Source organism: Trichechus manatus, unplaced genomic scaffold (genome assembly GCF_000243295.1).
Source record: "Trichechus manatus latirostris isolate Lorelei unplaced genomic scaffold, TriManLat1.0 scaffold00228, whole genome shotgun sequence".
Lineage (NCBI taxonomy): Eukaryota > Metazoa > Chordata > Mammalia > Sirenia > Trichechidae > Trichechus > Trichechus manatus.
Window position 1 is genome coordinate 212,122 of NW_004444164.1, and position 14,007 is coordinate 226,128.

The following is a 14,007-nucleotide window of genomic DNA, read 5'->3' on the forward strand; positions in this document are numbered from 1 at the left end:
AAAATAATAGAGATATAGAGAACAAGTATAAATTAAAAAAATAATAAAATCATGGTGTGTATAAAACAGAAGTTCGAAACTGGTCTGAACAATTACATAGGGTTTACTGAGATAATAGAGCTTCGAGCCATGTTTTGAGGGGACTGAGAAGTTAATTTAGTGTGAAGGAACAAGCATTCCAAAATGAGTGGAACCCAGGATGAATCAAATGCCTTTTGCATTTTTGAACAACATTTTTTTTTTTAAAGTGTATTATGAGTACACTTTTGTATAATGTTCATATCAGGGCACAAAGCAAGCAGAAAAGAAAAAAAACCTTCCACATTACATTCAGCAGCTCTTTCAACTGTCCTACACAGACACACTTCAGAATAATAACCCGGAGGCTATGCAAAATTCTGAATCTTGATGATATTTGGCATATTGCACCTATTAAGGCAGACACATTGAAACAGGCTATTACGTTTTAGAAAAACTGTCAACAAGAACTAGAACAAAAAAGATGCCCTGATTACTCAGAAAATATAGCTAACAGGAACACTTGCCTCCCTCAAGCATTGCATTTAACCAAAGTTTTACATTATAAAGAAAGAGAACTGTCCATCATAGGTACAGTGTGGTGATTTTAATTTTAGGCGATTTAGAAACAACATCCCTGAAAAATCAATTAAGAAACTACCCATATAAAACATTCTATTATTCTCCCTAAACCAGATCTCCAACTTTAGTGGACTATTTGCAATTCATGCTAAAAAAAAGGATACTCTAGAACTCCTTTTCTTTCAGAAAATTAGCAGACGCAAATGCAATTTTTTAAGGAGCTTTGGATATCTCTGTCCAGCTGTCCCTTACAGAATAAGCAATAATGCTTGGGTCCCCGGAGACGCCTGTGACTTTGTGGGGTTTTACTCTCCTGCCTCCGGTTCTTTTCAGGGTTTGGTCCTGCAAGTGTCACCAGGATGTGAATGCGGATGAAGGCATATTCCTAGGGATGACTTGGGTATCTACTCCGTTTAGGATCCAGTAATTAGAATTTTTAAACTGAATCTGGTGTGTCAAGCCAAGAAACACTCTTGCCTCAGATGACACAGCTGATTGTTTCAGTTCTTCTGCCACATGAGACCCTTGGGACAGAGATCACTCCTGTAATTACGAAAGGCTTGCTGCATTGACTCTCAGTTTTGGAGGATTCTCCTCCCCCACCCACTCAATGGACTCTGGGATATTCTCTTCAGGTCATGCCCTTCCTCCCTTCCAGCCAGAGAATCAGTGGTATGTTGGAAAGAGGAGTTCCAGATTTTAGCCCCAGCTCTAACAGTGACTTAGGGCAAGTTATTTAACTTCTCTGGAAATCATTTGTATGTTTTATTTCCTTATAAATAAAGGCTTCGACAAAGCAGCGGTGTCAAAACCTGAATCCTTTGGAAACTTTATAAAAATACAGATTTCTAAGTCCCACCTTCAGATTCTTATTCTGATTCAACAGGTCAGAGCATTTAAACCTCTAGCCAAGAGTTAGTTAAACCGCCTGGTAATAATAATCTGGGCTCCAAATTATGCTGCTAGCTTCAAAATAAAACCGACAATCTAATTTAAAACATGAACAATTAGAAAGCGGTTACTGTGTTGCCAACTCCAACTTGCCCCGCTAACAAGCTGTGAAAAATGTTCTCACCTGCATTCAAGATAGTAATGTTATAATAATGCTTTTATTGTTCAAAATAAATATTTAATAATAATAATATATACACATATTTATAATAAATGTTTTTATTATTCCTGAGGACTCCTATGCAAAAACATTAGATTATCACTAAGCTAACCACTGATGTGAGGAAGAAAGATGAGCGAGGAGTCCAAGAAAACTTTATTAAAAAAAGTGAATATTCATACTTGATTTCATTCCAAATCAACTGCAGATAAGTCTATATTTTAACTAGTACCGTTTTTCTGGTTAAAAGCATAGCTTTATTTAAAAAGCTATGCATACCATAACATTATTTTATTCCATTGGAAAGACAGCAAGAGCTGAAAAAGTCCATCGAAAAAAGTTCTCAGAAATACAAATACTTTTTCTTCTCTGACTTCCTAATAGTTTCCTCAAAATAACTTTTAGGCTATAATAAAACACTCTAATATTAATTTCGAGAAATTCTTACAAATATATTTAAATAAATATATATTTAAATACGAGTGTCTTTACACCACTTCGCTTTTACGAAAGACCTGCATTAGTAGCTGTTTTCGCTAATGGAAAGAAATCCCAAGAGGATTTTCGCTTTCACAAAAAAAAAGCAGAAATAGTGTTCAGGGTTTGTCTTGCAGCTTGCACCCTAAGCATGGAGACTGGTACCACCAAGCTCCTTCCCTGGGAGCTACATTCAGCATCTCAGCATCAAGCCACCATAGCTTTGTTGGTGTTATTTTAGGTTTTATATGTTACTTGGTATGATGTGGTAGGTTATTTTTTGGGTATGGGAATGTTCAAAAATTTTTCTCATATAAATTACTGGTGATTGTCTCTTTATGCCCTCTTGGCTTACAAAAGGTCTCATGAGAATGCTCTATTTTTGGACAGCAGGGGAAACCTGTGAAACTAAGATGATGGTAAATCATACAAGAGCTGAGAAAAAGAAAACATACCCAACAGCAGAAGCTACCATCCAAGATAGGAGGCTTGCTGAAGAGAAGAAAACGGTCTGCTGAATTTACGACAATCACCTCATCACCCTTGCCCCTCTGTGCCAATGATCACAGCTGTGTTCTGAGAAATGAAATAATCATGCTGCATTGTGGTGTATCACGTAATTTCAAAAGTTCAACCGTCAAATTCAATTGAAACAGGGCCCAGCCAGTAAATAATTGCAAAAGAAATAAAAAGATGGCAGGAAATGGCCGATTTATGATGTTATGGCCATTCTGGCTAGATTTTCTTAAAGTAGCAGTATTAGGAAAAGAAATCTTAGATATAAGCCACCCTTAAGTAGTATTTCAGCCTAAACAGAAATTTTGCTGCAGTTCTCTTTCCCCAACTCGATATTCGTGTTTTCTTTTCTAAATGATTCTTAAATATAACTCACATTACCTCACCTCTATTCTTTACTTCCTCATTCTATATCACCATTCCTTCCTCACTGCCCACCCAGATCCTATCTATCTTTCAGAGCATAGCTTAAGTTCCATCTTCCTCCTTGAAGCCTTTCTAGACTAATCCAGTCCCCAAGTATCTCCCTCTCCTCTGATTTTCCTGCCATCTCCTTAGTAAGTCGTAATATCTTGCCTGTCTCAACACGTGCTATTCAAAATATTGCATATATGCTTGTATATCAGATCAAGATGGGTCTTGGAGTCTTACAAACCAGGAACATCTCTTATACTTCTCTGTGTCCCTTTAGGCAGGAGCTTTTGAGCTTTTGGGGACATGATGCACAGTAAGACAAACATTTCACATCATAATCCAGCATGTACCTGCCTTCCAGAGCACCCTCTGCTCATCCTGTCACAGCACTCAGTGGACTGTTACTGTCAGTCTCCCTCCCAAGTTTTGCCATGTGAGACTGCGTCTCGTTCACTCTTCTATCCCACAATCGAGGACCATGCCTACTTCAGGATAAATATATGTTGAATGCATGAATGAACAAGTGAATAAAATAACAAATGAATGCACGAAGGGCAGACATAGCAGCCACTGAAAAAGCTCAAGTATGAGCTGGGACTAGAATTGTGTGTCCCGACACTCTGATGCCAGTATTTTATGATTCCGTGATTCCATGGCTGATATTTTATAGTGCTTGCCAACAGGCTGCAGATTTTGTGACTGAAATTCAAACAGTGAAGCATAGCTGTATCTAAATATATTCCTTCAAGTATATCTGTGGCATAATCCAGGAAATGTTATAGGGATAAGTAAGTGTATTGGGCACGTCTTTTGAGGCAATTAAAAAATCCCACAAATTTCAAAACAGCTTGTGAGAACCCACTCCATTCTCCAGTTGAGACTGAACTGATTGATATAATGCTTCAGTCCTCCACTTCCCATTGAAGCTGATGCACCTGCTATTTTGTTCTGATCATTTTCATAAAAGCCTAGTTGGTGATTATGTTAAGCCTCACCACTTATTTCACTAGGTTCCTAAATGTTCCCTTAAAAATGTACAACAGAACACTGAAAACACACCGTACATGGTTCTCCATGAGTTCCTCTGCTGTTTACAAAATAAATTTATATGTTATGATATCTAGACTTGCAATGGCAATTACTACTTTTTTTCCTCCTGTTTATGATCAACAACCTATTCATCCCACCAAAGGGGAAAACCTTGAAAAATCATCAGGATTGTATTTCAAAAGAACATTCTCTAATACCAACTCCTGCCATTTGCAGATAGCAACAGAGAGGATTTTTTTTCTTTATGCTGTGACTCATGGATCTTTATTCCCACAGTTGTTACTCAAGGCAGGCCAACGGTGAACACAATGGAAAAGAAAGAATAGTTTATAACTGGAAAATAAGCACATTCAGTAGAAGTACACTCAAAGCATTATCAAAGTAAAATATGCAGCAGCACCAACAAGAGCAAACAAAAGCCCACGCAAGAGATGTGTAAATATTTCATGAAGCTAAGCCTTAATCAACTCTCTCTTCAAATCTTGCTGGTGCTGTAAACACTTTAGTTTCTTCCAGTCCCGCCACGACCCAGATTCCTTGCAAAAACAAAATGAGAACATGGACCAATGGGTCTTTAACAACTGTGTTGTGAAAAATATTGAGATGGATCGTGTCCAAGTCTTGCTTTAACAGGAGGAAGAAGATACTTAACAAAGGTGGTTGCTTCTCGGGTGACTACTCAGAGCTTTGTTTCTCCCCTCCCCCTCCAACCTTTGCCTTTTCCCACTTCCTCTCCTGCTTTCTGGACATTCTCATCATCTTAACCTTGAACTGCCTCCACCCCAAGCAGAGATTTCTTGTAGTGCCCTCCCAGGCCCTTTAAACCCATCCAGGGGTTTGCTGCCTTACCGAACACCAAAAATTCACTTCCCAATGTCTATTAAGTACCCCCCTTTCCTCCTTCTTTCACTGACCATTGTTGCGTCTGAAATTTTCCCTACATCTTTTCCATCTGCCTGGAGAGCACGAAGATCTGCTGTGTGTATTCGCTGACAGTCCTCTTCAGGGCTTTTCAAAAATCCAATTCTAAAGAACCGTTCATAGCCTGTAGTCTCTACCCTGTTTTAATGTGGTTCCAAAGTTCACCTCTAGACATTGAACAGGTCTCTACAGCGATTTCCCCTTATCAGCCTCTGCCCGCCCTTCCTCTTCTCCCTCCTCCCACCTCAAGAAAAACTATACATATGTATATACATATGTATGTATATATTACACATACATATACACATACACACGCATACATATTTTGTCTATAGTGTTTTGACCTTAAGGGGAATAAGCGTAGCAAAATGCTAGTGAAGTATTGTCAAACACAAACACACACCTATATGAATATGCACAAGTGTGCAGACCCGACTGATTAAAAATCCCAGCCCAAGAACATCAGGCGACTTCTCCCATTTACCTTCAAAGCCAGAGTCTAAGGGAGGAATGACCTTGCAGAGAAATTCATCACCTGCGAGGAAGACAGCCCCTCCTGGATTGCAGGATTGGATGGGGACAAGAGCAACAGGCAAAGGATCACCAAGCAAAATGTGAGACTGAATCCATCCCCCATCAGTTCGGAGCACACCGCAGAGCTCCTGTCCCCCGGGGTTGGACGCCGGGCTGTGGTGGCGAGGGGGGCGTCTCCTCCCGTGGCCGCCGGTCGCTTACCTGCTCTCGCTCGGCTCTTCCCAGTGCGGCGGGGTCACTGCCTGCGCTGTGGCGGGTGATTCCCGTCTCATATCTCAACCACGGGCTCTCGGCGCCACACCGAAGGCTCGCTGGTGCGTGCAGGAACTGAAATTACTGTGCAAAGAGCAAAGGCTGCGTTTAAGAGCCGGGCGGAGACCACCGGGAGGCCTCCACAGCGGGGCTGCAGCCGCCGCCGCCGTCCGGCACAGAGCCAAATTGGAGGCGGGAGTTCACGTGCTTGACGGTGCATCCGTTAGGCCCAGGGTGCGCCCGTCTGTCCACCAGGAGCAGCGCTGCCCTGCCTGGGCATCAGAGGAAGGGGAGGCAGTTTTGCAGGCGGCAGCGGCGGCAGAAGCGGCAGCGGCGGCAGCGGCGGCAGCAGCAGGACGCCGAGCTCCGCCCCCACGAACCCCCTCCCACGCCTTCCCGGGCCCCGGGGGAAATGTTGCAGCGGCGGCTGCTGCGCGCCAGACGGGGGAGCTGGGCAGAGCTGGCAGGTTGTGCTTCTGCTGCAAGGAGACCAGCCACAGATGGAAACTTAAGAAAGGGATTAAGGAACAGGGCTGGGGGCCTGAGAACTACTCAGCAGGAATTCTGGCCCTTGCTCCCTCCCACAGGTTACTAGACTAGACTCCAGCCAACGGTCTCGAAGTCACGTGCAGCGAAGATCTGAAAGCAAGGAGACCACCGGACGTTTAATGTGTGTTGTAAAATGTACACTGCCCTGTGTATTTGGAGACTGCATTGCCGACAGTGTTCCTTCCTCCGCTCCTCCATGGGTGTGGATGGCTTTGGCAAATGTCCCTGCTGAAAGGCTACAGCAAAGCTGAATGGATGTGTAGTAACATTAGCAGCTGTAGATGGTGCAAAATGATACAATAAAAAAGAACTATTATTAACTGAGTATTACTGGCAGACACTCTGCAAATGCCCTATTTGCAGTTGCTCTTCTGATTCTCGAAACAACCCAATGAGGTAGATATAATTCCCGCTTCACAGATGAAGAAACTGATACTTAGATGGTTTAGACACGCCTGAGGTCACACAATGGTAACCTGTACAACTAGGATTCAAACCAGTCCAAAATATATTCTCTAAAACAGCACACTGGACTCACCTGGGGATCTTGCTAAAATGTGAAGTCCGATTTAGGTGTGGTCTGGGCCTCAGAATCTGCATTTCTAACAGTTTTACAGATGATACCCATGCTACCAGTCAAGAAAACCAACTTGCTAAATGACTAGACCACAAATTTTAAATAAATTTCTTCTTTTATGCCAGTAGAATTGATTGATAGCAACTTCCTGAAGGTGAGTTAAGGATTCCGAGGCTGTGTCTTGGCTCTTTGTCAAAGAATGCTGCAATATATTAGCCATGTTGATGGAAGGAAGATAGTGACACATGTGTTGGGTGGCCAACCTTGCACTAGGCCACTTCTAAAACAATATGTTTGTTTCAGGAATGCTTATAGTGTAGTATTTAGCCTTTCAGATGTTATTTCAGTTCTCCCCTTTGTCAAAAAACCCTTCAAGTTTCACACTTTACATTTGTATAGCACAAAACACTTTACAAAAAGTGCTTACATGAGTAATTTCATCTGTCTTCATAACAACACTGTAAGGCAAGTGTGATCTCACTTTATAGGAAGGGAAACTGAAGTAGAGTGATTTTTCTAAGATTAAAAATTAGTATGTGGTAGGTGTTGGATTGTGATAGATCTCTAATTCAGGATGGTTTTTCGATACCACTGTATTAGTTGCCTATTGCTGCTGTAACAAATTACCATAAACATAGTAGCTTAATATAATACAGATTTACTGTCTTACAGTTCTCAAAGTCGGAAGTCTAAAAATGGAATTTACAGGGCTAAAATAGAAGTATCAGCAAGGTGGCACTTTCCTTCTCGAGGCTCTGAGGGAAGACTCTGTTCCTAGCCTTTTCTAGCTTCCAAGGCTGCCTGTACTTTTTAACTTGTGACCGTATCACTCCAACCTCTACTTCTGTCATCTCATCTCCTTCTCAGACTCTGTACCTCCTGCCTCCCTCTTATAAGGACCCTTGTGATTAGATTGAACCCACCCAGATAATCCAGGATTGTCTCCCATCTCTAGATCCTTGACTTAATCACATCTAGAAAGTATTTTTGTGTCATGTAAGGTAACATTCACAGGTTACAGGGACTAGGACATGGGCATCTTTAGGGACAAAATATCACATTTTGTATTTATCCTATGGTTGCTAATATACCACACTCACCCTTCTCTTCTGCTTGATTTCTCAGACTGCTGGGAAGTTCTTTCAACTAAAAATTCATGCAAAAGTATTCAAGAGACATCAATAACAAGTGCATACTGGCAAGAAATACCCCAACGTCATGAATGGGGGCACATAGGATTATGCGCTGTTTATTGCTCTGATCAACACTGAGGTGATCCTTAAGGGAAATCGTAAGCACAGTTAATGGCCCTCGTTAGCAATATAAAATTTTTCAGAATTCTGTGCCTCAAACACTGTTCCATGGTAAATAAGGCAATCCAAAACTCATGTAAAGTTGAGTATAGCACTAATTTCCAAACATAATGATGGTTTTCAGAGTGATGATAAGCATTATACCAGTATGTCAAACTAAATCAATAAATACTATTGAACATTTTTTATGCTCCAGGCATTTATATAAAGCCTCTGACATACATAAGTTTATCGTTTCATTGGGGGACACAGAATTTATGAAAACTGAAAAAAATAAAAGATTTAAACAGAAGAAACAATAGGAGCATTGTGAGATGGTGAATGATTAATTGTCAAGTGAATCAGACAAGGTGAAAATTTTATTTGAAAGTTTGGTTTATACAGGGGAGTGGAGGTAAAACTGGAAAGGTAGGTTGGAAGACTGTGTTGTGACGGATCTTAAATGTCAAGCTGAGAAGTTTAGACTTGATCCTTAACAATAATAAAAATGACTTACTTTTACACGGTGTGAAAATTTTACCAAGCACATTTCACTTCCTCTCCTTTGCCCGCAGAAAACAGGCAGTGTATGTACAAACTCTCTCTCTCTCTCGCGCGCGCGCGCACACACACACACACGCACATCCCATACCACGTGAGGAAGGAAATATAAACATCTTATCAAAGAAATTTTCTTGACCACTCTGTATAAAACAGCAACTCCCTTCCCCACTCACCTGCAATACTCTCTGTTCTCTTTACCCTACTTTATGTTTCTTCATGAGACTTGCTACTTATACATTGATACAGTAAATATTTGTTTATCATATGTCTGCCTTCTATGAGTGCAGGGGCTTTGTCTCTTTTGTTCACTGCTATATCCCTATCACCTGAAACAGTCCAAAATTTATTCAGTGTTCGGTAAATATTTGTCAAATGAACCCCTATTCCCAATTTACAAATTAGGGATCCAAGATTTGAGGTGTTTAAGTGACCTTCATAATGTCCCACAGCTGTTAAGTAGATTTACTAATACTAAAACCCAATGTTGAATCCAGTGCCTTTTGGATACTATTTTTCCTTTTTGAATGAAAGTCATTAAAACCAGTAAGTCGATTCCCACTCATGGCAACCCCATGTGTTATAGAATAGAACTGCTCCATAGGGTTTTCTTGTCTGTAATCTTTATGGAAGCAGATCACGAGGACTTTCCTCCATGGTGTTACTACGTGGGTTTGAACTACCAACCTTTAGGTTAGGCGTTGAGTGCAAACCGTTTGTACAACCAAACAGGAGCAGCAATGTGTTTAAGAAATCTAAGAATTTGAGACTACAGTCTTCTCTAAATGTCACATCTTTCCTAAAAACTTCACCAGTTTAGCTGGATTGGCAAAAGCATTGGCAGGACAAAATTACTAATGGTGAATTCTGGACAGCTGCCATCAGCTCTATGTTATTTGGCACTGGGTAATACTGTAAGTTGCTTTGTAATTGTTCTCAAGTTAATTCATGTGTGCATGTCTTGACACCCTTTATTATAGGCTCTTTGGGCTCAAGGACCATAGCTTCTATTTCTTTTATATCCCTGCATTCTGCCCGGTACTGAGCTCTAAATAGACTTGTCACTGCATGATTACAAGATGGCTGCCATCTCTCCAAAAATCATATCATTACAAACTACACTCAAGACAGGAAGAAGAGTCCCAGTGGGAAAGGAAACTTCTATTTTTTTTTTTTCATAGAGAAAAAAATATTTCCCAGAATCCACTCCTTCACCGCCAAGTCGTTGGCCTGAATTCCATCACCACATCACCCAGATAGACTGTGAAAGTGAGCATCTAAGGCTAGACACCTTGCTGCCCTAATAAAAACTGAAGTTCTGTTAGGGAGAAGGGAAGACGTCTGTAGAATTATTCCTTAACAGTGCCTTTCACAGAGAAATCAGTAGAGAAACACTGAAGACACACATTTAGGTTTGGCTTGCATACTTTGGACACTTCATCAGGAAAGATCAATCACTAGAAAAGGACATGATGTTTGGTAAAGCAGAGGGTCAGAGAAAACAAGGGAAACTCCCAGTAAGATGGAGCGATACAATAGCCATAACAATGGAACCAAACATACCAATGATGCTTAAGATGGTGCAGAACCTGGCAAGGTTTCTTTCTGTGATACATAAGGTTGCCCCGAGTTGGAGCCTACGTGAAGCAACTAAAAACAACAACTGCATTTGGGTTTCTGGAAGACTGAGGTAAACCAATAAGTCAGGCTCCTGATTATTTTTTTTCTTCCTTCTTGCTTCCTGATTATTTTTTTCTTCCTTCTTTGCTTCCTCCCTCCCTTCCTCTTCCCTCTCTCTCCTTCCTTCTTTCTTTCCTTCCGTCCTTCCTTCCTTTCTCTTTCCGTCTTTCTTCTTTCCTCTCTCTCTCCCTCCTCTCTCCTTTCCTCCCTCCTTTCTCTTTCTTCCTTTCTTCCACCTAGTCTTTTCCAGAATCATTTTTGGTCTCAGTATTTCATTGTATCTCTAACCAATGCCCTGTTGTTCCTGTTGTTGAAGGTTTAGATTATCTTCATCTAAAATACCTTTAACCAAGGCTTGTTCAATTGATTGGAAAAAGAGACATTCAAATCACTGTTCGTCCTACCAGCTACATCGCTTGCTGCTCCCAAACTCACGCTTTCCATTCTGCAATAGCAGTTTCCCAGCACCATGGATTTGCTTTTATTTGCCCCCTTGCCTGAAATGCCCTTTATTCATGTCCACTTCTCAACTGCCTAAATAAAACTTAAAATTCTGCTTCAGTGGCACCTCCAGCAGGAAACCTTGCCTGAACCACTCATTCCCATATTTAATTACTTCTTCCTCTGTCGTGCATCTGCTTCTGGTATCCATTTCTGTGATGGTAGTTAAAACATTGCTCAATAATGTGTGTTTTGATGTGTTTGTCTCCCTTAATAAACTTTGAGTTCCATGATGGCACAGTCTTCGTATTATGTTATTTTCTGTAATCCTCACATTTGGTACAAAGCCTGTTGATTAGCATTTGTAGAATAGAAAGCAAACTCAGTTTTTTAGGGCTTACTCTGCTTCAGTTGTCCTGCTGTAGTCATTTAAAAATCTACTATTTTATTTAATTTAAGTGAGAGAAGATGAGGTCATTATTTCATAAAAGAGATATTCAGCCAACTTTAAAAGAATAGAGGAGCCCTAAATTGTTCTGAAAACTGTGATTGTGTTTGCACTGCCTTTATGGGTCTGCAATATAGAAGTGTTTGGTATTTATATTTTGCCATTACAGCCAAGTACACTTGTACCTAATCATCTCCTTCCAATTCAATTGTAGGTCATACAAGGTGAAAATCTATTTTACAGGGGATTGCTTTTTCAAACCATTATTTTTTACTAGGTTTTTTTTAGCCTATGAAGAGCAAAAACATGTTTAGATGATCCCAGCTACTGAGGGTTTATTTGAAGGTCACAGGGAAGTAAGGAAACCTGGGGAACCATTTATGGTAGACAGCTGCTGTTTCTGTCTTCTCAGCATCCATTCATCCCTTGCTGAAAATCATACCTCAGTCCACGCAGTGAGGTAGGGCTGACTCTGATCCAGGGGTGAGCATGTGATCCAGGACAGGGCAATAGGAGTACATACAGCCCTGGCCACAGAGATTGGTTTATGAATGGATGCAAGACCAAGCTATTGCTGGAACTCTTGGGAAAGAGGTGCTCTCCTGACTGGTAGGTTGTAAAACTGGAACTGCTACTGGTGACCACATGTCATGGTTTGCATTATGTCCCCCCAAAAATGTGTGTATCAATTTGGCTAGGCCATGATTCCTGGTACTGTGTGATTTTCCTGTACGTTGTAAACCTGCCTCTTTGATGTTAATGAGGGAGGATGGGTGGCAGTTGTGTTAGTAAGGCAGGACCTGATCTACAAGACTGGATTGTGTCCTGAGGCAATCTCTTGAGATATAAAAGACAGAAGTGAGCAGTGAGACAGGGGGACCTCATTCCATCAAGAAAGCAGTGCCAGGAGCAGAGCGTGTCACCCACGATCCCTGCGCAAAGAAGCTCCTAGTCTGGGGGAACATTGATGAGAAGGCCAACAGAGAGAGAAAGAATTCCCCCGGAGCTGACACCCTGAATTTGGACTTTTAGCCTACTTTGACTATGAGGAAATAAACTTCTCTTCATTAAAACCATCCACTTGTGGTATTTCTGTTGTAGCAGCACTAGATGACTAAGATACCACATAAAGGAAGTCTGCATGAGGATAATGACAAGGGAAGAGAAAGCAAAGCTGGCAGATGGCGCGAGTGGGACAGAGTTCTTGTGCTATAACTTAAACCACAAGATTTAGCCATGCTTGGATGTGAATTCATTGAGTTCCGCCACTGAATTTTACATTGCTTAAGCATTTTTGAATTGGGTTTGTCTCCTACAACTGAAGAGTTCTGACTAACAGGCTGTTACAATAGCCTCCAAGAAAGACTTCATGTATCTCTCAGAGTACAGCAGCAGATCCAGCTACTCAACAGTGATGCTTACGGTCTAACGACGGGCTCTGGTGTCTTGGTTACACTGTTCCTTTAGAACCAACCTCCTTTTTCTGAATCCTCTAAAGAACCTTGTAACTGTACTTCTTTCTGCTTCTCTGCTAACACTATTATCACTTGAATTCTTCTTTTTCTCTGCACAACTTGCACTCAAACTTCCCAGGAAAGAGAATTTGATTAGCTGCTTGATACATTCCCTTAAAAGTGTCATGCTCTTCCCTGCAGGGTGTTCCCTCTGTCTGGCATGGTTTCCTACCTGTCTTAGTTTCCTAGGGCAGCCATAACAAAATAACTCAGTGTTCATGGCTTTAAAGAACAGACATTTATTTTTTCACAGTCTGGAGGCTAGAAGTCTGAATTCAGAGAAGCAGCAGGTCTATGCCCTCTCTCTCTCAGCTGTAGGGGAAGATCCTTCCTTGTCTCATTTAGTTTCTGGAAGCCTAGGGCATTTCTTGGCATTCCTTGGCTTGTAGGAGTCCTCTTATGCTATCTTCTCCCTGTGTGTGTGATTCTGTTTCCATGTCTGCCCTTCTATTTTATAAGATGCCACTCTTACCTTTACTCTGGTGTGATTTTCTTAACTTCATTGATAACACCTTCAAAGAAAAACCCTATTTTCCCAAACAAGGTCACATTCACTGTTGCAGGGGTAAGAACGTCAACATATATAGTTAGGGGACACAATTTAATTCATAACACTGCCCCACATGTGCTCCTGTCTTTTGGCTAATGCCTACGTATCTTGCAAGTCTCAGCTTAATGCCATTTCCTCTGGAAAGACTACCTGAGACTCTAGGACAGGGTGCTTCTCTTTTGTGTTCCTAAAGCATATACTTATTTATCACTTGGTATTATATTGCCTATTTTCCTGTCTGTCTCCTCACTGCCACCAGACTAATTTCTTTGAGGGCAGAATTTTTGTTTTTTTTTTTAAATTCTTGGTTTGTGTTAAAAACAAACAAACAAAAACCCATTGCCCTCAAGTCGATTCTGACTCACAACAAGTCCATAGGACAGAGCAAAACTTCCCCATAGGGTTTTCAAGGATCAGCTGGTGGATTCAAACTGCCAACCTTTTGATTAACAGCTGAGCTCTTAACCATTGCACCACCAGGCTCCAGTTTGTGTTCAGCACCTGGCAAATTACCAAATGC

The 14,007-nt window shown here is 41.1% G+C and overlaps 1 protein-coding gene across 1 annotated transcript in view; it reads right to left on the reverse strand.

Annotated features, from left to right (window-relative positions):
• GPRIN3 (GPRIN family member 3) overlaps nt 1-6,210 on the reverse strand; it is a 76,701-nt gene extending 70,491 nt beyond the window's left edge. Inside the window, exon 1 of the mRNA XM_004389009.2 lies at nt 5,825-6,210. The gene's annotated coding sequence lies outside the window, so the exon portion shown is untranslated. The remainder of the gene's footprint in view (nt 1-5,824) is intronic.
• Nucleotides 6,211-14,007: the final 7,797 nt, after the last annotated feature.